Here is a 27037-nt window from a genome sequence, read left to right as displayed (position 1 = left end):
TGCAAGATCCAAAATGTACACCCTCATCCTTCAGAAAACTGGGGACAGAGGAAAAGCTATGTTTCAGTTCAAAGATGTGCTTTAGCTAAGAACACAGGTAAAACATAACTCCACTGGCTATGCATCTTGATGATTGCCTGATACAAGCATGTTAGAAGTTACTACTTCACAACAACTGGTATAAAAAAACGACACCTTTCTTTCAAAATTAAAATATTTTAAGCAATCAGTGAGAAATCAGTTTAATAGGGAGTGGAGGATCTGTTTGTAGGTGTTCACAGTGAAAGAAAAGTGATGGAAGATACTGGACCTTAATGTGCTATATCGAGGGTGCTCCTCAATAACACCACCATCATCATCAGCCCTCTGCCATGTTCTGGTGGTGATGACAGTCTTGGGAGACTCAGAAGAGGAAGACCCCATGTGCCTCTTTCCACTGAGATCAGAAATTAATGACATTATTGTCAGGATGGGACCACCATGAGGGTCTACAAGCCAGGTCTTACAACAACAACTTCAACATTTGAAATCTAAGATTAAAAGTTAAATGGCACTTGTAATCAAGAAAATAGAATTCCTTCTACTTCCCTCCCCTTCCCAACAGAAGAGAAGCTCTGAAAAGGTAAGGTGTGTTTGAAGGACAAACACTCTCACACACAGGAGCACAGGAACATACTTAACCAGCCACAAAGAAATACTAAAGCCTGCAATGAACAGAATCACATACAGAACTGAGTTCTATTCAGGCACCATGGCTGGCCTTAGGAGTGCAGATACAGCTATGCCATGCATGTGCTACTATCCAATGGTCATACAAAAGGCAACTTGAACAGGTCAAACAGTGAGAGAAGAATAATACTCATTGTGAGGTTTTAAGAAAGATTTGCATTTCACTGAATGTCGAATGAAATACTGTTAATAGAAACATGAAATAAACATAAAGAAGACCCATTGAATTGAGGTTTCAGCTGTTGCCCACATAAAAACTAGGATGGCAAATTAATGGCAATTAATCCAACTGGATGCAGTGTCTCAAAAGTAAATGACAATACAGGTGGACCTGTTGCAACAATGAGAAGTACAAGTTGTCATGTCCAAAATGAGCTTTACAACGTTGGTGGGGAGGAGGATTGTGTGTATGGGGGGAGCTGGGAAGGGATGTGAAGGGTAAACAAAGGAGGAGGCTGCAATGCTTGATAAGAAATGTACGCACTATCCTGCCCATGTAATTGTAACCCCTCTGTACAGTATGTTCACAAAAAATAAAATAAAATAAAATAAAATGAAAAAAAAGAAATGAACCCACAGAAAAAAAAGTAAATGACAGTCCTTCCCCCTCACCAAAGATGATACACTAATGTTAATCAGAGTAAACATTGTGTTGCATTATTATTATGCAAGAGATAGATTAATCTGATAATTATTACATATGCATAATATGTGATTAAATATAAGCAGAATGAATGATCAATTAGGCAACAGTGATTTATCTTTAAAGATTGCAAAACAGTCCCGTTGACAATTATAAAAATAAAAAAAGCCTGCTTCCTGGAGAAGCAAAGAATGATAGCAATCTTGATGAGCAGAATGAAGCTCTTGCCAAAATTAAGCAGAAGAAAAAGGAGGAAAATTGCAATTATCTATGTGGGCAAGGAGATTAAACATGTCTCTCATAACTTGTGCACACAACATCACAAATAAATAGAAACTTTTCATATTTCCTCTGGAAACAAATTACATACCAACATGAATTTATCTGAACTAAATTAGTTTTGCTGAGAGAAAGGCCAAGTGATATTCTTGGCTTGGAAAGTGAATAAGACAGTAATAAAAGGTAAAGCATTGGAAATTTCCTCTGTACAGACTAGGATGATTGGAAGGTAATATTCCTCTCATTAACAACAGAAATAGAAAGCAATATTCATCTGGGATGTGTAGAAACAACCAAGTTTCCTAGGGAAATGGGAATCCTCTAGTAGGCAGACTCTAGACCCAGGCAGTGTCCCTGACACCCACCCTCTTCCTTAGAGAAGGACTCAACGGTCATCGGCACTGGCATGCAGTCCCATAAAGACAGATCTCTCGAGCACTGCATGACAGAGTTAGGGGGACTCAGTAAATTGCAAGGGTCATGCGGTCCCTTAGTATAGGCAAACATTTGCCATTATCACAGTTTCACTGATTGACCTCTGACATGGGTCTCATCCTGACCCTACAAACACTGATCACCATGCACCTACAGGCTTTCCTCCTGGGCCCTCAAAACTTCTCTGAGGTCCAAGCAACCAGCTCTGCCCTCCCTTTCGTCACTCTGAGTCATCAGTCATGTCCTGTTGTGTCTTAGCTGGGGAGTCCTTGAGTTTAAACAAATTGTGTGACCAGGAAGTTACGTTTAGTATACAATCTATTAAGTTAAAAGGCACACAAACAGGATACCCTTGGAGCCCTTGACTCTACATAGTTCACCAAATGTCATACATATATTAATTTCTAAGTACTAGCACTACATTTGTTTTGCTTCTCCTCCAACCTATATTGTCAATTGTGTGTGTGTGTTGTTTGCTCTGTCTCTTGATTTATATTGAAGATCAGAACATAAACTGTTCAAAGGCACACTTTGCATTCTCCTTTTCTTCTTGCTTTTTACAAGATATGTAATCCAAATGGATCTGCTCACTTCCCAAGCCCCTCTTCCTAATTCTAGTTGTGTTCTTACAGCAATTGTCTTTTTTTTGCTTCTTTGATTAAAAAATAGAGCGTATCTATGTTTTATGCTTACTAAAGTAATAAATGCTTATTAAAGAATAATTTGAAAATACAAATCCTGTAGAAGAATTTTTTTAGAAAGGCATTTATAGCTCTTACCATCCACAATCAAAGTCTTATTATTATTTTGGAGGCCAGCAGGAAAGCCTGTTGGTGCAAGGTGATCAGTCTTTAAATTCCATGTTCATATATCTAGCCATATCACAACCATAGCCATTTATACAAAGTAAGCATTAAATAAACATCTTAAAATTGGACCTATTTAATGATATCTATATGATAAGGATTTGAAAAAATAATGAAATACTAACTAAATGTATTAGTTACTTTCTGCTTGGGCAAAATTCATACTTGCACAGAAAAATATAAAGCAGGATATATATATATATATGATGTATGGGCATGTATATTTACATGTGTGTAAATTCATATAAAAATCTCAGAATATTTCAAAGTAACTTCCTATTTTCTTTTAAAATGTGTATTTTCATTAGCATAGTAACATTCTTAATTTGAATTTTTATTTTTTTTAATTTAATTTTTATTTGTGAACATACTGTACAGAGGAGTTACAGTTACATGTTAATTTGAATTTTTAAAAGTAAAGTTTAAAATGTATTTTCACTACTACATTATATTTTAGGATTATTATGAACATACTAAAGCCATAAAATTGCCATTCATATTATTTTTCCAAAAGAAAAGAATCCATGATAAAAATTATCAATCCACTAAATGCAAAGCAAAAGTCTTAATTCATTTTTAGTCAATTTTAGTTTGTCTGTCAACCTCCTTTTGTTTTTATTAAGAAGCTGAACCAACAGAACACAAAACAAGCAGCTAGCACAACCCACTGTAGAGTATCCATTGATCTTTTGGCTTTCTTGCCACTTTCCATCTGAGTCTTCTGTCCATTGTGTTGGATGGAATGACAACCTAATCAGTGTTCCTGAAGCACCCATCACAAATAGATAACCATCTGTAGTATTAAGGAAGAGTAATGAAAACAATGAAAGCCATAAAGGAGTTCATAAGACATACTAACATAGCTCATAGGCTAATGAAGTTTTTCATCAATAGTCTAGGGGACATTTTTCAATTGTGAGGAAAACACTACCTGTGATAAAGCACCACCATGAAAACATACCCTCTGTTGGAAACACAATTTTGAGACTCTGTCGCTACCGCCTCGACCAGCAAGGAAGACGCGACACCGGACTCTTCTCTCTGCCGTTTATTCAGGACCTTTGAGTAATCTTCTGACCCCAACCCTGGGGAGAATTCCCCACAGCCTTAAGTACCCGCTGGGTAGCCAACCCTGATACGCCACGTGGGAATCACCAATAGGTTCAGGTGCGCGAAAGCAAGCCAGATTCTTTGCCTTAGCCATATAAGGAGTTGTTTACCACAGAGAGCACTCGCCATCGGGAAGGCCGAGGGCAGAAGCCGGTGCCATCTTCCAGGTGCGGCCTCTCGCAGCTCTCTACAAGACTCCTAAATGCTTGGTGATCTTTCTGGCAGTGTGGGGTTAGGGGTGGGAGGATTTTGATTGCCTACTTCCTATTTCTCATATATTAGCTTCCTAGAAACTATTTTAACTCCTGAGTTTGATGGTACCTTGAGCAAGGGTCATCACAGTAACTTGAAGAGATGGTCTCTGCATGAATGCAGCCTCTGATATCAGGCTATTCTGAAGATTTTGTCAGGCTGATCTTAGAAAACACCTCTGAATGAGTACAAGAAAACCACTGAAATTGACTCTCAATTTCAACAGAGGCAATTTCAAACATGGCAAGAAATATGCAGGTACAGTGATACAATTTAAAAATGACTCTTTTGAATAAGACTAACAGGAACATTTAATCATATTTATGTTTATGTCTCCTATGATCCCTGAAAATTTTAATATTATATATCAATATGGTATAAGGGTCTTTCTCACATTCCGTGAGATGAGTGTGAGGGGTCTTACCTTGATGTATTCAGTACATTAAGGACTTACGTTAAAATTTAGTTCAACTAATGTAACAGCAAATAAAAATGCTTCTGCGATGAAAGATAACTTGACAATTGTGTAGCATACGTGAAAGGAATACTAAATTCCTTTAGTATTAATAGTTAAATTAGTGATTCCTGAACTACATTCTGTTCAGATCTACTGCATTAGTAGGAAGATCTACTGTATTAGTAGGAAAATAAAATTGTTTCCATGATGTTTTTAAAAAGCATGATAGGAGACAGAAGATGCCAGCACGATAATAGCAAATATTTGTATGGAGCTTCACAGTTTACAAGCAATTTTCACAACTAGAATCTCATTTAATTCTCAGCACAGCCCTGTGGAATAGGTAGCTATTATTATTCTCATTGGACTTATTTATCCATGTATTCATTAAATGCATTTTATGAATAGTTATTTCAGCAATACCTCTTCTGGTAACTACTTCAGATTCTTCTCTATAACAGTATCCCTGGTTTTCTCCTTTGGGCTTTTACAAATTGAGTAATGTGCTGATAATCATTTTGGCCCAACAGGGATATCATCTGAAAGTTTAAAGGATGCCCATCATCTAGTATTTACTCCTTATCTGTCTACTACCAAGTACCATAGCTTCAGAATCAATGAGAAATAAAATAGACATCACTTAAAGAAGTGTGATTTAGTTTCTGCCCTGGAGAGTGGAAAACCACGAACTGGATATATGGTTATTTGATGGGGAAATAATGCCAAACAAATGTCTTCATTGTATCATAATGTACATAATTTTAACATTTCTTTAAAGATTTAGAAAGATTTAGAGAGATAAGCAATGAAAAAACCTCAACATTAACTTTAAAATTACAGTTTATTAAGTAAAAGAATTAAGTCTGTGGTGTATAAGAACTCGACAAAGAGGTAAAGTAATTCTACCTCATAACATGTTAAAGTATGTCAAAAGTCAGTTTCATTATCACAATGAAACTGACAGCTCATCATCTATAAACCTTCTAATCAATGGAGATATTCAGGGTGCAGGTATTTAAGAGGAATTATGCCAACTAGACAGTCAGGAAAAGAAACTTCCTTTGAGGTAAAGATGTCAGCATTAATAAACAGGTAAAATCTTGCAAATAGGTATGTATTTTATTGCAAAGAAAATAAGTTAATCTACTAATGTCACAGTCCATGCATAAGTATTATACATAATAGTTATATAACTATACATAACTATTAATTTAATACAAAACTTGCAAATAGGTGTTTATTTTATTGCAAAGAAAATAAGCTAAGCTACTAATATCACAGTCCATACATAACTATTGTACATAATAGTTATGCATAATTATATATAACTATTAATTTAATCCAAAATGCCTTTATAATTTCTAAGACATTTGTTGTTGAAACTCAGATACATTCAATAAAATAGAGGTAACAACAAAACATTTCTTAATTTAATTGTCTGGATCTGCTTTGAATCTACATCAAGACATCAAGAAGAAAAGACTATCACTTCTTGGCCTTTTGGCTAAGATCAAGTGTAATATCTGTTCTTATCAGTAAAGACTATAAACAATGCAAAGTAAGGAAGACAGGGATATATTAAAAGATTTTTTGACAGTTTATAGAAATCTAAAAATTCTAGATTTAAAAATCACATATAAATACCCTCTTGTCTTAAAACTGTCAAAGCCCTCAAAGCATAACTGGCTACCAAGTTTTCTTTTGTCTTGCTTGTATTTTCCATGAATGACTGAGAGACTTTTAAACTTTTCACAATTATGTTTCAATGTTTCAAAGGCAGATAAAGGTATTTTGTTCTTATTTTTAAATGTTTAAACTTAAAAGTAATTATTAAAATGTTATTTCCTACTTTATATTGATCACATTTTGGTAAGAGCTGCATTTCAAATATATTTCAAATTATATTTCAAGTATTTCCATGATGTATACACCATAACTGCTCAAGGGGGAAAAAAGCAATAACTTTGCACACTAAGGTACAACAATCAACTATCTTATCTGGCACCGTAACTGCCTTTATAGAAACAAAAACAGAAAATTGTGTGACTGGTGTTAATACTGTATGAATTTTCTATAATAAAATGTAGTTGATTTGCTTTAAATTATATTAATAGTTAAAATCAGGTATCTAGTCTACTAGAAGAGTAAATATCCTTTTGATAAGCCCTGTAAGTATTAAATCTTCACTAAAGTCATACTGTAATAAAGAAGTTTTAAATGAATCATATTTAAGAAGGTAGAAAATAGAAAAAACTTAGGTTCATCTGGTGCTACGGGGTAAATGATGTTTCTCAGGAACCCAGAAGAGGATCAGAGGAAAGAGAGCTGCGTGAATGGGCACAGATAAAATGGCGTTACATACTTATAAGGACAAAAGTTAATCAATATCACCTGAAAAATTGTAAAATGTGAACATTGAAAATGATATAATTGCTTCAGATTCTTGCATAATTTTGCCAGTGCTTCTGCAAAAATGCTTAATTATGCCCACGATGAGACTTTCACAGGTTTTACTGCCTATCTTATTATTGTGAGTTTTGCTTAGGTACACTATGGTCTATTTGTTGCATGTCTAATGTTTCCAGTGTGCTACTTACATTTGAAATGCACTCTCTAGTTTTGATTCCGCCTCCTGGCAGTTATTATACTAAAATTACATCACATATAATTTAGTGTGCAGCATTTTGATAGCTACTTGTAAATGTTTCTCAAGGTAAATTCTATTGTACCCAAGTAGGACCCCACTTCCCACAAGTTGATCTCTGCAAAGTTCTCTCAAGTTGAAAGACAAAGCAAAATGCAAAACAACAAAAACCTGTCATTAGGCCTGGGCATGTAGCTCAATGGCAGGGCATGTACTCAGCATGTTGGGAGCCTAGGTTCAATCACTTGTGCCAAAACAAACAAACAAACAAAAACCCTGCCAAATAATAGTCAATTGAAATGATTCATTCACAGTTTATTACTGGTTATTTTACAACTATCTCTTCTCAAAAACTAATATTGACCTAGTATTATCAAACATTGAGCATTTTTGTGACATTTTATCTGAAATAGGTTTCCATCTAATTTAAAATAGAATCAAGATGGAAACCAATTCATTTCACTGTGAATTGACCAACATCCTCTGAGATCAAAATAACAATTAGGATTGCAAAAGGATTGCACAGTAACTGTGTTTCTACATGTATTTTAAATTTTAATGTGTTTGTTAAAAATAATTAGTATCATAACGTAATTTTCAACAAAGGATGGGAACCTATTTTACCATTTTAAAGCAATAATCATGCTAAAATAATATCTATCTAAGGGCAGGGGGAATCCTATTGTGCATTTTAAAAACTTCTTATTCTAAGGACAGGAAAAATTTTGAATATCCAATTTTATTTATTTATTACATCAACCTACCATTCAACCATATTTGATGTTGGACTCAATGTGTGCCACTAGCTCACTGTTGCAGATACAGAAGTGAGAAACTGATGACTTCCTGTTTGTGGCATCTATATTCTAGAGCAGCTTTTAGAAGATAATAATAAGTAAACATATGATGACTGATAACTCCATAAATAGCAAGGTAAGGAGACATGAATGAAATAGAAACAAGCAGTTTCCGATGATTACATGCAAGCCAACAGATAGACCTGTGTGCCACCCTGAAGACAGATTATGATGTATTTGAGAATGAAGATATTACTTGCTTCCTTGCTACTTGACCTGAAAGAGCTTAGCAGCCTTGACACATCAGTTTATGAGGTGCCAGTACACATCCTGAGAATGTAAAATGCTTTTCCACATTCCATTTCTGGACCTACGATAAGCTAAATAAACTTACCCTCTTGCTATTAAAAAAAAAAAAAAAAAAAAAACCTTTCAAATGTTAAAGTCACTTAGAAAGAGAGAGCAATGAGAGCTAGCAAGCAGGCAGTGATGACACTGTCCCTGAATTTGGTAGCCCAGTATGCTAAAGGCTGGAGAGGTACTGCCCGCCATCGAAAGGGGAAGGGAAGTCCAGCCAGCCGTCCAGCCAAGGAGCACATGATGAAATGTATATGCGTTTTCCTGGACTCTGGATAAAAAAACTGTATCCTTAGGGAAAAGAGATGGATACTTTAAAAAAAAAAAACAACTACATCACTTCAGGTCCAGGGATCCCTAAACAGAAAAGACAGCATTACGAAAATTGGTCTCAATCAAGTGATACTCCTTGCAGAAGCAAATTTGAGACAGCCTGTCAGTAAAGCTGCACAGTTATCCAATGACAGACTCCAAAGGAAAAGGAGCTTATGAGGCTGCGTGACAGCACCCATAATCATTCTTACCCATAATCATGTCACTCAGGAAATCAGCAAAAGAATTTCCTAAATGTCAATATGAGGGCGAGTTCAAGTTCATTATTTGAACCACAGCAATCATCAATCAACAATAGCAATGTTGCAATCAATAGCAATCATAACAACAGAACAAAAATACTATTAAATATTCCTGTTAAATAATTGTTAAAGTCTTGAAACATAAGCAAAATGCATCCCTTATTTTCTGCAGTTGGAAATCCTAAAATTATCATTACTAAATAAATTAATTTGTGAAGAAAATAACAAAATAGCCAACCAAATAATAACCAATTTTAGTTGAATAAAATGTACATACATTAAAATATACATCATAGTGTTCAGCTTAATATTTCTGTGGACATATACATTCATTTCTCCTAGTTATTTTCCTAAGAGTTCCCAGTTTCTCTAACCAAAGGTGTTGCTTTGATAAGTAAATATGTATGCATCCTAATCATAGATGGGTGTTACTGATTCTCTAAATCACAAATACATATGTGATCCCAATATACCTCCAGATAAAGCTATGTTCATCACCCTAAAACTTCCTTGTGCCCCTTTCTAATTAAGAGCTACCTCAATTTCCAGCAGTAACCATTTTCCTTTCCTTGCACCAAAAGTTAGTATGGTCTCATCTTTAACTTTGGAGAAAAGGCATTATATAGTTAAATACATCTTATAATGTTTCTTTCACTCAGCATAAGTACTGAAATTCAGTTATACTATTGTATATATTTGATTATTTCAATTACAAAATAACAATCTACTGTAGATTATGCTATAAATTGCTTAATCGCACTTTCTTGTTTTGCATATTCAAATAGTATTCTACCACATGAACCACACTCCCAACCCAACTTTTTGCTGGTTATTTTGAAGATGGAACTTCTCAGACAGAAAAAGATTTTCTGTCTGAGTTGCCTTCAAGCTATGATTCTCCAGATCTCAGACTCCTGAGTATCTAGGATTACAAGCATGTGTCCAGGTATTACTCATTCTTTCGTTAAAGGACATATAAGGAATATTTCCAGTGTGGATCCATTATGAATACAACTGCTATGAACATTTTTATACAAGTCTTTTTGTGGACATACACACTCATCTCTCCTAGGTACACACCTAGGAATACCTAGTCAATTTTCTTAAGCAAAGGTGCTGATCTGAGATGTATATCTGAATTATAATGGGTTTTGTTTATTCTAGAATTCTTTTATATTTGAAATTACAAAGGAGAGATACCTCATATAAGGTTTCTTTGCCCTAGCATAATGATTTCTAAGGCCCATCATTGCTCTTGTTGTACATATGTAGCTATGAACATATATACATACATCCTCCCAAGAGAGAAGTAAAGCTAATTCACTCTCTAACCCTATTCTTAACCCTCTCTTATACTTTCTCTCATTCAGAAATTAGAAAAATACTCTAAAATGTTTCCTGATTATAACCAAGGCTTATTATTTTAAAAAAAAGTGACTATACTTCTCTTTTTTTTTTTTGAGTCCAGCCGTGGGGCCTGAACTCTGGGCCTGAGCACTGTCCCTCAGCTCTTCAGCTCAAGGCTAGCGCTCTACCACTTGAGCCACAGCACCACTTCCGGCTTTTTTTCTTTTTGCTTATGTGGTGCTGAGGAATCGAACCCAGGGCCTCATGCATGCAAGGCAAGCACTCTACACTGAGCCACCTTCCCAGCCCATAAAAAAGTGACTATACTTTTCTTTGCACATTTAAAGAGTATATCAACAGAACGCTGAGGAAATACTAAGAGGGCACTCTTAGATATTATTATACATATTTCAAATTTATCAGACTTTCAGAGAAGAATTATGATTCTATCAAAGTGACCTATAAATTTAACATCTCTTTAATATACTGCAAAGTGTAGTACAGTCAATGAATCAGTGTTCCAATTTATCATGTGTATTCTCACCTGAGGACTAGTTTACTAAACAAATTATTTATTGCACATCTGCATTCTGAGAAAGGCCAGGAATAGATAAAACACACACATACACGGAAGTTTCAAGTCATGAGGAGATTAAACTAAGGGGCAGAAAAGTCAATTGCATCTCCCCATGGCATAAGAGCTAGGACAGGCAGAAGTTTGGGGTGCAACGAAATTCCACTTTCAGGAGAGAGCACTTTAACCTAAGTCCTAGGGCGCTGGGACAGATTCCTGGCATAATAACCAGAGTCCTGATGGATTCAGCCAAATAAAGTGACCCTAAGAGAGGAAAATGAAAAGACAGGTGAAAATGTTGACAGTGTTACAGGCAAACAAGAGCAGAGCATCATGAAGGCATGGTGGGGAGTGCGGGAGAGGGAGAGGCTCAGTGTGACTGGAGAACAGAATTTAAGGTGGAGATAATGGAGATGAGGACAGATGAGCAGAGGCCAGCACAGTCAGTGTCTTGTGTGAGGTCTTAGAGAATTGGGAATTGATGTTAAAGTGCTTCAAAAAGCCATTGAACAAGGCTTGAAGAAAGAAGAGGTCTGGCCCAAATGCATGTGTTTCATACTGACATTCACACTGCAGTGTGGACCCAGCAACGTGGAACATGCAGAGAGAGGAAAACATGGGGGGGGGGCAAAGCATGAGACATCCAGGGTGGTTACAGAAGTTAGAGATGCTATTGGTCCTGAACTACCACAGTAGTAGAAGTGAGTGAAAAACCAAAGAATCAATATCTCCCTTTGCTCTCTTTTATAACTTTCCACATGAAAACTAATATAAGCTCGATTATATTTAATCATCAGAAAATCAGGCAGACCCTTCTCAAACTTAAGGTAAAAGCCCCAATGGGCCTCAGAAATAGAGAGGAGCCTTTCCAAAAGCAATAAGGGAAGAGAGTGTACACCCAGACTGGCACTAGCCTTTGTGCCAGCAGCACGGACAGCAGGAGCCCGCGGACACCCTGATGGTCAGCATCCCAGGCCCATGCTCACAGCTGCCTGTCCATCACCAGGATCTTGCCTGGCTAGCAGACATCAGCTGTTTTCTGCCATAGCTCATTTTGACATGTGAGTTCTCACTGAAACCTTCATGTGCACTGCTGTTCCATCAACGTCCAGTTTTCAGACAAAACAAAGAATTGGCTTCTTGGGCTAGTAGGGTGTTTATCCTGAATGAACTGCAGACAACTCCAGGACAATATCCCTATTTGTATAAATAAGTGTTGAGTAAGAGATTTATCAACTGCAAATTCTTGAGTTTCTGGAGCTACAGCTGAAAGTGGCAGGTGACACCTAGAAAAAGATTATCTGTGGATTTCTACACCATAGTCCTGAGGCTTAATCACAGAAGAACTTGAATGGAATGTGCATTCATTTTGTCCTTTTCCGCAAGTAAGAGGCTAACAAACTTCAGCCTGCTACCTGTTTTTGTGAGTTTTATGGAAACCTAGCCCCACCTATTTGTTTATGCTACAACTGCTTTTGAATAACAGCAACTGAGGAATCCATGGGACAGAGACTTTACAATCTGCAAAGCTGAAAATGGGTAATATATAGCTCCTACAGGAAACTCAGGACTAGACCTAAAATGTAAAAAAAACTACAGGTACAATATCTTCAAAGTATTCAAAGGATATAATAATCTAATATTGAAATCACAAAAGAAAGGTTTAAAAAACCTCCCTAAAGCTATTTCCTCTATCCTCGCTTCACTCAGATATACAGAACTCATGGGTGCATGAGAAAGGGGGCACATGGGAAACTACCCACATGTGACATCAACAGATGGAAAGGGCTGTCACATTTCTGAAAAAGGTCCTGCAAAAGCTGATTAACCTGTTAGGAAACCATTTAAGGCAGATCCGATCTGCCAGCTTCCACTGACAGTCTCAGATTTAAGAGGATATAGATAGCTGGTGAGTGTTTCATGAGGCATTTAAAAGAAACTCGGATCTGAATTCTGGGATAAGGTGCAGGCTCACCCACACTTGCAGCAGCCATTATTAGCAAGATCAATGCCTCCCCATCCCCAAGGCCGGCCTCAAAGGCAAAAGAGGTACCAGGTGCATGCTTGACAGAACAGCCCTGCACCCAAGTAGCGACCCTGACCCACCAGAGCGACCTGACTTCGTTTAATAGAAAAACGGTGGTGCCACAACTTGTACACAGTGAATTTGAGTTCCTACCTTAATAACTCAGGCCAGGAAATGGCAAATCTATCTTAATTTTCACCTCAAAAAGAATCACCCAGCACTGTTTTAAACGCGCCCAGCACTGATCCCCCAGGGTATTTCCTGAGGCACTTGTGGTAATCTTTATTTGTTTCACAACCTGTACAGAATAAAAAGCATCCAAGTCAAATACCTGCTTTCCCCTCTATCTTCTCCCGCTCAGCTTGCCTTCCAGAGTCAAGCTAGCAGGAAGTATGGAATATTGATTGGAAAAGCACTGCAGACTCTTTGTAGAACTGGGGAAATTATCATCCGTTGAAGATACTTTTGTTTCCCACATATAATAATGTTATCTTTGTAAATCCTAGAATATAGTCTGAACAATTAAGGAACATAACCTTCTCTGGGTCTGTTTTCTCTTCTCCAGCCTCACTTCCCATGTACAGAGTCAAGCATGCAACCTCATGTGTGAGAAACAATGATCCATTCCCCCACAGGCTCTATTTCTTTCTCCCTCAATCTCAGACTCTGCCATTCATTTTCACCTCTGACAGTAAAAACCCCAGAACAAGATTGTCACAAAAAGGATTATCTTTCAGATCAATGATGAAATTGATTCCAAACCCCACTATTTATCAGCCTGCAGCAGAACTGCAAATATGTCACAAAATATGTCCTCTCCTTCAACTGCTGTGCTCAGTTTTCCTGGCATCTCTCACTTTACCCTCCATGAAAGCAATACTCAGGCCTTCCACTCATTCTCAGTCACTTGTCACATCAATTTCTTTTTATCTGAGAAAGTATTCAACTTTAGGATCTATATTCCAGGATTACTTGAATATACTATTCATAAAGTACACATTACTTACCACAAATGACCTTCTGATAGTCTTTTATAGGTGATACACAATCTTCTCCCTACAACATAACAGATATGTATCCAGCTAATAGCAGATAGCCATTTTCAGTTACATTGTCTAACTCTGAAAATGAAGACTAAATGGCAAATTCCCACAGGAAATAAGAGGAGCTAACCTACTTCCATCCTACTTTCTGTTGACTTCCTCCATCTAGTTCTTTTACCCCAAAATTCAAGATGAGCTTTCATCAAATTACTGACAACTATACTCAACTGTGTTATTTTAAGTATATAATAAAATAGTGTTTTATAGACACCAAAAATGTATTACAGACCTAGGAAACCTAAAATTGGGGTCAATTAAATAAGCTATAAACTCCAACTTTCCTTATCACCAGTTTAAAACAAAGCCTATTTAAAAACAATACTGAAGGATATTGTATAATTGACTAATGTTGACATAATTCATATAAAGAGTGAGTTGCCATAGATACAGCTTATCTTAAAATAACTTTACCGTTAAGTGTGAGGAAAAGTGTTCTTTGAATAAGAAATATTTATCTATTTATGAATAGACATATATATGTAGATGTATTAGAGCGATGATTTATTACACCCAAACAGCAAATAAATAACTAGAAAGAAAACAAACGTCAAGATGATATATTTATATCATACAGCCTTGTACAAACACTTTACAATGTCTAATACAGATATCTTAAGTTTCTTAAACCAGAAACAAATGTAAACCAAACAGGGCAATGGTATATATTTTAAACATTCACACTTAAGCCAATTATTTAGACCCTAAGATGTATTTTCTCAAAAAATATCTAAGTAGTGATACACATGCATAGAAATATAATGCTAGTGAATTAAAATGCACAGATTCAAAGGATAGTGTGAACCTTAGATTCCAAGGCCATCAAGAAAGATCAGATTTGCATTTAGAAAAATCAATTCACCTACAAAGGAAAGCCTATTTGGAGAAGAATCAGAATGGATGTGGATCAAGTAGTTGATTATGTATTGACTCTCACTGCAGTAGTACAGTCAAAAGAAGATTGCTGATTGGTCTAAAGATGGTAATGGGTAAGATGCAACCTCATAAACAGAATATAAAATGGCTGATTTGATGATGGATTTGATTTTGAGGTAAGGAAGAGAGAAGATATGTGGCATATTTCCCAGGTAAGCAGTTAATTAAAATAGCCATTTATTACAATAGAAACATTGGAAGTGGACCCAGATTCGAAGTAGGTAAGTAGATTAAATCCTGAGTTTAGTCATATGTAGGCTGCAGGATATGTCCACCTTGGAGACACCTCCTAGTGGAGAACAAATAGATAATGTAAGTCTGAAATAGAGATTAACCTGTGAGTTCTTTGCATAAATCACAATGACATGGCTGAGAGACCATACAGTGATCTGCAGAGAAGACAGAAAAATGGTAGCACAGTTTGTCATGGGAGTCTAGGGATATGAATGGTATCACATGCTAAAAAAATGACATTATTAATCTTAACAAGAACACTATAGAATGATATGGTTAAAAATATAGAAGTACAGAATAAAAACAGGGCAAAGGATGACCCATCTCAGAAGTTTTACTGTCAAAGTAAGGAAGAGAATAAGGAGAGGGTTGATATATACGCTTTCAAATGAGAGAAACTTGCATTTCCTTAAAAGCAAATAAAAACATTCTAAAGCAGAAGGTAAATGTGAAAGATAAAATACTAGGGTATGAACTCAGGGCCTCATACTGTAGGCAGGTACTCTACCACACCTTTATCCTTTTCTGTGTTGGTTATTGTTGAGATAATGTCTTGCTTCCTGCCTGGGTGCACACCTAGGCTGTGATCTGTCTATTTTATGCTTCTCAGTAGTTATGGTAACTCCAGAAGAAGTTAAGAATATAGGCTAGTATGTGTTTTAGTACAACAATTCATGCTAAAGATATGGGAAAAGACATCCTGAGGTGTGGTCAGTTGGGCAAGAGAGGTGGTCTCCCATGTTTCTGGGAGAGCTAGGCAAAAGCCTGTTCCTGAACAGGGCAGCCTTCTTTCCAACAAAACAGGGTAGTGAGAATAGCACAAGAAGGAAAGACAGTAGTTGGGAGTAGATGCTGGCTTTATGGCACCTTCTCAGCAGAGACCCAACTTCAAGACATAAAAGAAGGACCAACTACAGAGGCTGCCAAGGCCACCTGATGAAACTTTTTTCCCGTTCTTTCTCTTCTTCTTCTTCTTCTTCTTTTTTTTTGTCAGTCATGGGGCTTGAATTCAGGGTCTTGGAGCTGTCCCTGAGCTTTTCTGCTTAAGGCTAGTGCTCTACCACTTTGAGCCACACCTCTACTTCTGGTTTTCTGGTGGTTAATTGGAGAAAAGTCTCATGACTTTCCTGCTCAGGCTGGCTTTGAACCAGAATTCTCAGATCTCAGATTCTTGAGTAGCTAGGATTACAGGTGCAAGCCACCAGCTCCTAGTCTTAGGAAACTCCTCAAGTACAGAAAACTACTGAAGTAGCAGCCCCGAGCAGCCAAATTCAACCTGGGTCTTCAGGCTCCCAAACCTCAGTGGTTTCTACCACTCCCAGGGACCAAGTCCCTGAAAACTTGAAAACTGCAGATAGCTGGGATGACACTGGAAGTTTGATTCAAAAATGTTTAGGTGAAATGAACCCCAAGATAAGTATTCAAATGTTTTTTGTTTCTTGCGATTGTTTCTAACCTTTTTTTTTTTTAGGGGGGGGGGTCCAGTCGTGGGGCCTGAACTCAGGGCCTGGGCACTGTCCCTCAGCTCTTCAGCTCAAGGCTAGCGCTCTACCACTTGAGCCACAGCGCCACTTCCAGCTTTTTCTTCTTTTTGCTTATGTGGTGCTGAGGAATAGAACCCAGGGCCTCATGCCTGCAAGGCAAGCGCTCTACCACTGAGCCACCAGCCCCTGTTTCTAACATATTTATAAGATGATTTCTTTGCTACTTTCTATGTGCCTCCCCCACGGCATAACCCCTGCTTTCATTGTACTTGACGTTGGTATAATTTGTGGAGGAGAAGGGCAAAAACAAACCGTTTAAATAGGAATACAGGTGGACCCATTGCAACAATGAGATGTACAAGTTCTTATGTCGAAAAACGAACTTTACAACTTTGGGGGAGGGGCTTGGAGATCGGAAGGAATGGGAAAGGGAAACAAAGGAGGAGGCAACAATGCTTGATAAGAAATGTACTCATTACCTTCCCCATGTAATTGTAACCCCTCTGTACAGTATTTTCACAATAAAAAAATTAAAATTAAAAAATGCACTGTAAACTAAACAGAAAAGAATTCTTTTATAGATAAATTTGTACAATTTGTATTAAGAAGAAGACTTAGTGGTATTTAAAAGGTAAGAGGATCTACTTTGGGCATTAAATTTACTCCCATAATTATTATTTTCCATTATCCTAAAAGAAAAATTCCACTCACACTATTAACAAACTTTGACCTCAGACGGCCTTTCTGTCCAAAATCAACATTTCTGCCAAACTTTAATGTGAACTTCAGAAATACATGAATTTCTTATCTCTTTCTATATATGTCATTCTTAACATATAAATACCTGAAACACATATGAACACATTAATCAAAAGTATCATCTAATAATTTGACATTTATAGATATATTACTTTATCATTGTGCAACCTATTTCTTAGTTATTATTAGTCATTTGGTGAATATCCTAAGAGAACACATGGTAGACACTTGTAACATTAAGAAGTTATGCATTCTTAAATGCATAATAATAGAGAAACAAAGTTATATCTATTTATAGGTAAATATGTGGATATTATTTGAAATAAATTGAAACTATGTTTTTTTCAACAGGGCAACCTGAAAATTCTTACCATTTAATTTATTTCCTGAGAGGAAATAAAAGAGACAAAGAGGAAGAAAAGGAACTGTTAACAAGTAAAACCAAAGCTTACACTCACTAGGCACTTACTTCGAAGCAGAAACTGTTCTAAATGCATTGTTCGTATGAATCCATTTGTTTTTCACAAACACTATTCTCTTGGCCCTACTTTTGTCCCCATTTAGTGAAGACAAAGCGCAGACAAGGAGAGGTGGGAAGGACCCTAAGTAGCCTGCTTCCAGAAGACAGACTTTATCTGCACCAGGTTCTATTTGTAAGCATAGCTGTAGAAATTTTACTAATACATCTATATTGAGTGTGCTATTATACTTAGATGTGACTATGTCAAACATGGAAGTAACAAATCTTGTTATAGCCTTTACCAGTTTAGAGATTTTAGATTAACAAGTAACTTTAAGCTATAAAAATTATGCAACAATTATATATAAGATATATATAATTAGATATATAAAATTAGTGGTAGAGTAGTAACCAAGGCAACAAAGCAACCTGGCTTACAAAGTGAAAAGTATCCTAAGGTCTTTGATGTCCTCACAAAAGCTTTCTCTCAGTTTATAAGAAAGATAAAACTGGTAGCGGTAGCTACAAACTAGTAGTAAAATTTCATAATGGATTATATTGCTATCTAGATTAACAATATTTAAACACAAATATTTCCAAAATAACAAGAGTTTCATTCAAATATGTCCCCCTAAAATCTCTTTGTTTGCTAAAGATTTTATACTAAATCTTTAATAAGGTAACATTTTAAATAAATTATGTGCACATAGATTCAAAAACAAAAAAACAGTTTAAATTAGAACCATATCATATTATATTATGTAAGTACAAAGTATGTATACATATTGAGTATTGGATATGGTCATAATTATCTTTAGATGTGTCTCCCAAGAAATACTTTTAATAAATCAAAATTTATTTGAAAGAATAAGCCTCACTGGAGAAATAATGAAATAAATCATTTTAATCTATTGGCAAAAGAACTACAAAATTGCTGGAGTAAATAAATATTATTTAAAAGATTGCAAGTACTGTATTCAGAATTAATTAAGAAACATTAGGGCAGGCTCAGCTCTTGCTACAGGGCTTATCTAGCCCTCTTCTCCTCAATGCATATCAATGACATGGATAAATTAAAGTAGCTTATTGCTTTTCACATATTTGGATAACACAGTATGAATACAAAATTCAGACACTTCAGTACACTATATTGATCTTATCAAGCTGAAGTTTAATAGAAATAACTGGGCTTGAGTTTCAAAAAACAAGCAAACTCAACTTTACAAGTAGGAGAAGAGAATTGATGTAAACTCACAATGGCATTCACAGAAATCAATGGGGCAAGTATTATCTTAGGTGTTGTGGCTGAGTAACACTTGGAAGAAACAGGCACATAACCTGCCTGTGTTACCACATAACGTGCCAAGTACCCAGGCACTGCACTTCCAGGACCCATGAACTGAATGATATTTGAGGAAAACTGCAAGATGCTATAGAGTGTTGAAGTCATCTCTCATGAGGAACATGACACATCGAGAATGGGCTGGCAGAGCAAAGTTCCCCAATGACACCTTAGTTCTGTCACCAATACTGAGTGTCACCTGCACAGTAAATATTTGTGGTGTAAATGAGCAGACTCATGTATTTAAATATACAGTATGGAATGCTCAGAAATGACAAGACTGTAAAAATCCTCAAATTTCTGAAGTGTCTATCAAGAAAGGTTACAAATAATTTGTGCAGAACACACTGACACCAAAGTGTAGAAGCCATAGGAAAACCAATGACAACTCAAAAGAAATCCGTTGTGATTTTGAGAATCCTAGATGGAAGATCTAGATTCTTTATCCTGGAAAGAGTCAAGCCAAGTAAGGGCTAAGGTATGCTAATGTGGGGGGAAACAAGTTACTAGAGCACAGGAGATCCACGAGCAGAGAAGCTGGGGTACCTATTCATATCTCTGTCCTTAGATGAAGATGTGATTTATGGCTCTAGTCACTGGTGCTGACAGAGGTTCTTTAAACAGAAGCCACAGGTCCCTAGTGCAGGCTCTTCCAGGATGATGGTGGCAGGCTGAGGCTACTCTCTGGACATAGCTCTGACCAGCACAAACTGTCTGACTTCCTGGGGCCCACTAAAACACCATGCAGAGCATTATGGCTACCTCTGGCCAATGGATAGTCATTTTGTTTTTACTAATTAACCCTTGCAGTGCACCCAGATCTACCTCTAAGTCTCTTCTCACCAAGTTTAAATGACTAAGAAGGTTATTATTCAATCCAGCCTATATGGGAGATATTAGCATTATTATGTTCAGTTTTTAGGGAAGAAAATGAGACCAACGTAAAATAACTTGTTCAAGGTCTTATAGTTTGTTGGGTTTGGACTAAATCACAGAAATCAGCAGATCCAAAGTTAAGGTTCAAACATGGAGATCAGTTATACTTTCTGCTAAAAGCTGAGAGAAAAGAGGAGATACAAAAAAGGAAGAGATAAAGGACAGACAGAAATACTGACATAGAAAGATACGGAGAAACAGATAGAGAGGCAAAATGCACTGTAGATTTAACCAAGTAAATTAAGAAAATTTACCTTCTAAGGAACAGAAAATACATAAATAACCCTGAATAATTTAAAGGAATTTAAATAATTCCTAGTGGAAAAAAATTCAATCTTTTTTTTTTCTCTTGCCAGTCATGAGGCTTGAATTCAGGGCCTGGGCATTATCCGTTAGCCTCTTTGTGCTCTAGGCTAGAGCTCTACCATTTGAGCCACAGCACCACTTCCAGCTTTTTCTGAATAGTTTATTGGAGGTAAGAGTCTCACAGACTTTCCTGCCTGAGGTGGTTTCGAACCACAAAACTCAGATCTCAGCCTCCTGAGTGGTTAGAATTATAGGCATCAGCCACCAGCACCTGGCTTAAATCTTGTTTTATAACTAGTTTGATTTATGTTACCATCTTGAGTAACTAGGTTATTTATAATAATTCTGGCAAATACCTGTGCTGTGTTTCTTCAGCCGCAGGTGCAGTCATTCCATAGTAAAATGCCTGCAGAGTATACAGTCATACTCTCACTGTGGTTTATCCTAATCCTGAAGATAACTCATTTTACAGCAAATGCTTCTATCACTTTGCCAACATTTACAATTCTTGAATGTTAAATTATATAAAGAGAACACCTCCAAGAAAAGAACAGGAAAATTCAAACTCATTACAAAATGCATCCTTCCCCAAAAGACATGCCATTATGCACAATAGCAACTGATGGACTGACTGCCTTAGAGATCAAAACAAAGGTGACTGTCCAGTTATAAAGATCTGTTTGCAGAAATGTTAAAGAAATAAAAGCATCACAAAACTATTTTAGTCAATATATGATAAATAAGTTATCTATGTTATTTAGCAGGTCTTACAACTTCTTAAAGATTATATTTTTTAATACACACAGAAAAGATTCACTACCAAGATCACTAAAAGAACAAATATTATTGGGATTATTGGTAAGAGTAGGAATCATACAAGTAATGAGAAGAAACACTTAGGGCAGGATAGCGTGTCATGGGCTGACCTGTGCCTTACAGGATACTTAGCTGACTTCTTAGTTCTGCTCACAGATGCTAGCATCAATCCCTCAGAATAACAATCACAAATGTCACCAGACAATGTCCTCTAGGAACAAAATTGCCCCTGGCCAAAAAGAGGTTGAAAAGGATCATGTAATATGTGAGCATATGTGATACCTATCTTATTTTTATAAAACTGGATGCTAGGGACACAATTTCAGTACTTTTCAACTAATCCAAGTACTGTGTATCTTTTCAGGTCAATATGTGCTTTTTTCAGTGTGTTCTTAGTTGCTTCGTGAATGGTTCTCAGATTTGAAGTTAGCAGAGCTCTTGAAATAAGTTTTTTTTTTAAGATTTCTGATTTTATATTCTGTAGATAATTTTTTATTTTATTATATTATATTGGTGGATACCAAAGGATTCTGACATTATTACCTCTTTGCTTGTACCTATAACATTTAAATCATAAAGTAACTTCCTCCAAACACGTAAGCTATATCTGAATTCTACATAGTCAAACAATTCAGTCAAATGAATTACCTGAGTGCCCTGTCATGAGATACTAGTGGGTGATATGAATGTTGGGGGTAAATTGTGAACACACTCCATAGCAAAAAGTAGAAATATGCTTTGGCCATATGTGGTTCATGTGTGAATTTCCAAGTATGCCAAGAACCCTAACTGGTAATGGAGATAAGGCAAATGAAACAATGACTTTAGGACCTACTTAGTGAACTTTGTTCACTAAAGCTTTGTGCTCCTAAGTGCAAAATCTGACCAGCAGCCATATTCTGTGCTTTGAAAACTACTTTAGTGTCATTTAATGGCCCTTGAACAAGTTTATGTAGTGTCTGCTATTACATATACATGTTAACATACATTACATGATGAATACACACTACTTATGTACACATTAATACATATACACTGCATAACATACACATGTGTACATAACAATTTAAAACTCTGTACACCAAATATGTGAATTCATGAATGAATTTTGAAAATAAGTATGTTAGGAATGGCCTTTGCTCTAAGGCTTACGGGGCTGGGAATGTGGCTTAGTGGTAGAGTGTTTGCCTATTATGCATGAAGCCCTAGGTTTGATTTCTCAGTAACACATAAACAGAAAAAGCCAGAAATGGAGCTGCCCAGGCCATAGTTCAAGCCCCAGGACTGGCAAAAAAAAAGGGGGGTGTTGGGTGGGGAATCTCATGTAAATCAAATGAATGCCCTTGAAGGAAAAATTAGACACAAACCTCACTGCACCAGGCTGCATCTGAAACTTTAACATCAAACTTTAAAATCTACAACAATATCCTACTTTTTAGATGTATAAACAGTGATGAATCTCAAATTCAAAAGAACTGAAAGACAACTGGCACAAAAAGAGCCATATACATGTTTCAGATGGCTTTGTCATTGTTTGCATGAAAAGCAAAGAAAAAGCCCTGAAAAAATTTCAGTAAATGCTCCACAAACATTAACAATTACTCTGGGCCACTCCACTTCTATGCAATGAGAGTATAATCAAAATGTGTCCATGGTTGCTTTTTGCTTTATTTTCACCAATTAACAAACTATCAGATATGACAATAATTAGACACCTCAGCTGGAAGGAGATCATTAAGTCTTAATGAGATGATTAAAAAACAAAAAATTAGTATGCTTCTTGAAAAAAGTAGCAAATGCTTAAAAAACAATAGTATAATTTATATTGTCTTCAACTTCATCATGTTTTTTTGATAAGATACTGATTGGTTACATTTGAAGAAGATACACAATGTAAAATACAGAAAAAATGGGTTCTATCCCCTTCCTTCCCTGCCCCCCCCCACTTGCCTGCCCACCCCAAGTACTCATCATCATGATTTGGTGAGGACAAGCTCAGAGTCAGAGGTCAGGGTGACCTAGGATGGAGGGGTCTGGCAATGGGGATGTGGCTGTCACCTCCAAAGCTGCGGCTTCTCGTCCAGCTGGGAGGTAGTTGGGAGGGGGCTTGAGGGGCCCCCAGCCCCGGGCCTGCCTCCCCAGCCCCAAGGCCGCTCCCATCATGGCGAGGAGGCCGGCGCTTCTGCGGAGGCGAGGTTAAGTGCAGCCAATGGTCCAGGCGGAGCCGCGGGGTGCCCTGGGCCAGGGCAGCCCTGGGTCAGCTAGGGCTCAGTCTCGGGAAGGGCTCAGCTATGGCGGTGAACACTTCATTCGCGTTCTTCAGTCTCCGTGAGGGAGAACCGCGGTCTCTGCTCCCCAGAATTCACCCGGGCTTCTGGACCAGGCCGGTCAGCCTCGTTGCCCAGGGCTCAATGCCGATGCTGGGGTGGGGGGCCCTGCCTCTGACCCCTGTGCCCAGTTCTGGGCCTGCGAAGCTCTCCGTGCAGGTGACGTCACAGGCCGCGACTGTGGCTCCTGTCCCAGATCCACGTCATAGACCGCGAGGGCGGCTCATGCCCCAGATCCGTGCTGGTGACATCATGGCCCGTGGACTCCTGTCCCAGATCCGTGCTGATGTTGTCATAGACCACGAAAGCAGCTCATGTCACAGATCCATGCTGGTGACGCATCACAGACCACAATGGCGGCTTGTGTCTCAGATCCGTGCTGGTGACGTCACAGACTACAAGTGCAGCTTGTGTCCCAGACCCATGCTGGTGATGTCATAGACCACGAGATCAGCCCATGTCCCATCTCTGTGCTGGTGATCACAGGCCGTGATGGTGGCTTGTGTCCAAGATCCGTGCTGGTGATGTCATGAGCCGCGAGGGTGGCTCCTGTCCCAGATCGGCGCTGGTGACGACATCATGGACCGCGAGGGCAGCTTGTGTCTCAGATCCACGCTGGTGATGCCACAGGCAACGATGGCCACTCGCCCCCGTCCCCCAGCACGCGGGGCCAGGCCAGGCCATGCCGCCATCCAGCCGCGTCCTCGGCGGCCCCCCTCCGCCATCCCTGAGGCAGGCCGCGCCTGTCCGGAGCTCCCCTCCGCGGCCCTCATGGTCGGAGCCCTGGACAGCACGCGGCAGGCCGCTGGCTGCACAAACAGCCAGTGCTCCCAGCCCGGCCACGGGTGGTCGGGTGGTGCAGGGCCTCCCTCCCGGGCCGCGCCAGGAGTGCGGGCGGGCACCATGCCGCAGGCCCCGCGGCCCAGCGCTGCATCGCACGCATGAAGCCCCAGGTTCGAGTCTCCAGCCCCCCCCACAGAAAACGCCCAGAAAAACAAGCTCAGGGGCAGTGCCCAGGCCCCGAGTTCAAGACCCCGGACTGACAGAAAAGAACAGAAAAAGAAATGAGCCCAAGGAATCGACACCGCACACACCGGAAGGAAGACCTGTCAGCGGGAGCGAGAATGTGTTTCCGCAGAGCTCTTCTGACCCGGAACTGCTGCAGGCACATAACCTTCAGTACCGTCCGCACCAGACACGCGGCTGCCCGCAGGTGGGCCACTGCGCAGCCACTGCGCTGCACTGAACCCCCTCGGCTCAGTCCCCCGAGTCCGGGGGCCCGGGCGGGGCCAACCGGGAGCACCTCCGCCTCTACCCCGGAGCGCCTCCGCCTCTACCCGGAGCGCCTCCGCCTCTACCCGGGAGCGCCTCCGCCTCTACCCTGGAGCGCACCTCCGCCTCTACCCGGGAGCGCCTCCGCCTCTACCACGGAGCACCTCCGCCTCTACCACGGAGCGCCTCCGCCTCTACCCCGGAGCGCCTCCGCCTCTATGCCGGAGCACCTCTACCCCGAAGCACCTCCACCTCTACCCTGGAGCGCCTCCGCCTCTACCCGGGAGCACCTCCGCCTCTACCCGGGAGCACCTCCGCCTCTACTCCGCAGCACCTCCGCCTCTACCCCGGAGCACCTCCGCCTCTACCCCGGAGCGCCTCCGCCTCTACCCGGGAGCGCCTCCGCCTCTACCCCGGAGCGCCTCCGCCTCTACCCGGGAGCGCCTCCGCCTCTACCCGGGAGCGCCTCCGCCTCTACCCGGGAGCGCCTCCGCCTCTACCCGGGAGCGCCTCCGCCTCTACCCGGGAGCACCTCCGCCTCTACCCCGGAGCACCTCCACCTCTACCCCGGAGCACCTCCACCTCTACCCGGGAGCGCCTCCGCCTCTACCCCGGAGCGCACCTCCGCCTCTACCCGGGAGCGCCTCCGCCTCTACCACGGAGCGCCTCCGCCTCTACCCCGGAGCGCACCTCCGCCTCTACCCGGGAGCGCCTCCGCCTCTATGCCGGAGCACCTCTACCCCGAAGCACCTCCACCTCTACCCTGGAGCGCCTCCGCCTCTACCCGGGAGCACCTCCGCCTCTACCCGGGAGCACCTCCGCCTCTACCCCGCAGCACCTCCGCCTCTACCCCGGAGCGCCTCCGCCTCTACCCCGGAGCGCCTCCGCCTCTACCCGGGAGCGCCTCCGCCTCTACCCGGGAGCGCCTCCGCCTCTACCCGGGAGCGCCTCCACCTCTACCCGGGAGCGCCTCCACCTCTACCCGGGAGCGCCTCCGCCTCTACCCCGGAGCACCTCCACCTCTACCCGGGAGCGCCTCCGCCTCTACCCCGGAGCATCTCCGCCTCTACCCGGGAGCGCCTCCGCCTCTACCCGGGAGCGCCTCCGCCTCTACCCGGGAGCGCCTCCGCCTCTACCCCGGAGCATCTCCGCCTCTACCCGGGAGCGCCTCCGCCTCTACCCGGGAGCACCTCCACCTCTACCCGGAGCATCTCCACCTCTACCCCGGAGCACCTCCACCTCTACCCGGAGCATCTCCACCTCTACCCCGGAGCACCTCCACCTCTACCCGGGAGCGCCTCCACCTCTACCCGGAGCATCTCCACCTCTACCCCGGAGCACCTCCACCTCTACCCGGAGCACCTCCACCTCTACCCGGGAGCGCCTCCACCTCTACCCGGGAGCACCTCCGCCTCTACCCGGGAGCGCCTCCGCCTCTACCCCGGAGCGCCTCCGCCTCTACCCCGGAGCACCTCCACCTCTACCCGGAGCATCTCCACCTCTACCCCGGAGCACCTCCACCTCTACCCGGAGCATCTCCACCTCTACCCCGGAGCACCTCCACCTCTACCCGGAGCATCTCCACCTCTACCCCGGAGCATCTCCACCTCTACCCCGGAGCACCTCCACCTCTACCCGGAGCATCTCCACCTCTACCCGGAGCACCTCCACCTCTACCCGGAGCATCTCCACCTCTACCCGGAGCACCTCCACCTCTACCCGGAGCCCTTCAGCGTCCGGCATCCGGAGGCGTGCAGGCGCGCACAGGGATCTCCCCGGGAGCACCTCCACGTTCATACACGGCGTGTCCCGGGGAGCGCGTGCAGCCCCGCAGCCAGGCCGCTCGTCCTCACGGAATTCCCTTTGGGGTTAGTTTGCCAAGCAGGTAAAGCGCCCTGACAACGCATGCGTTTATACTCTCGTCCGCAGTAAACCGCTCCGTAGTGGCTCTAGTGGGGGGAGGGGGGATTCTTT

At 40.6% G+C, this 27037-nt stretch overlaps 1 protein-coding gene and 1 pseudogene across 3 annotated transcripts in view; one reads left to right on the top strand and one right to left on the bottom strand.

Annotated features, from left to right (window-relative positions):
* The window catches only part of Prkn (parkin RBR E3 ubiquitin protein ligase), a 978959-nt gene that overhangs the window by 862864 nt on the left and 89058 nt on the right, over positions 1 to 27037 (bottom strand). The window lies entirely within an intron of this gene.
* On the top strand, positions 6256 to 6373 carry LOC138819556 (U2 spliceosomal RNA; annotated as a pseudogene).

This window comes from Dipodomys merriami, unplaced genomic scaffold (assembly GCF_024711535.1).
Source record: "Dipodomys merriami isolate MVZ:Mamm:240054 unplaced genomic scaffold, mDipMer1.0.p SCAF_8, whole genome shotgun sequence".
In the NCBI taxonomy this organism is placed as follows: domain Eukaryota; kingdom Metazoa; phylum Chordata; class Mammalia; order Rodentia; family Heteromyidae; genus Dipodomys; species Dipodomys merriami.
Note: the sequence above shows the minus strand (reverse complement) of the source record. Positions and strands in the feature narration are given on the sequence as shown.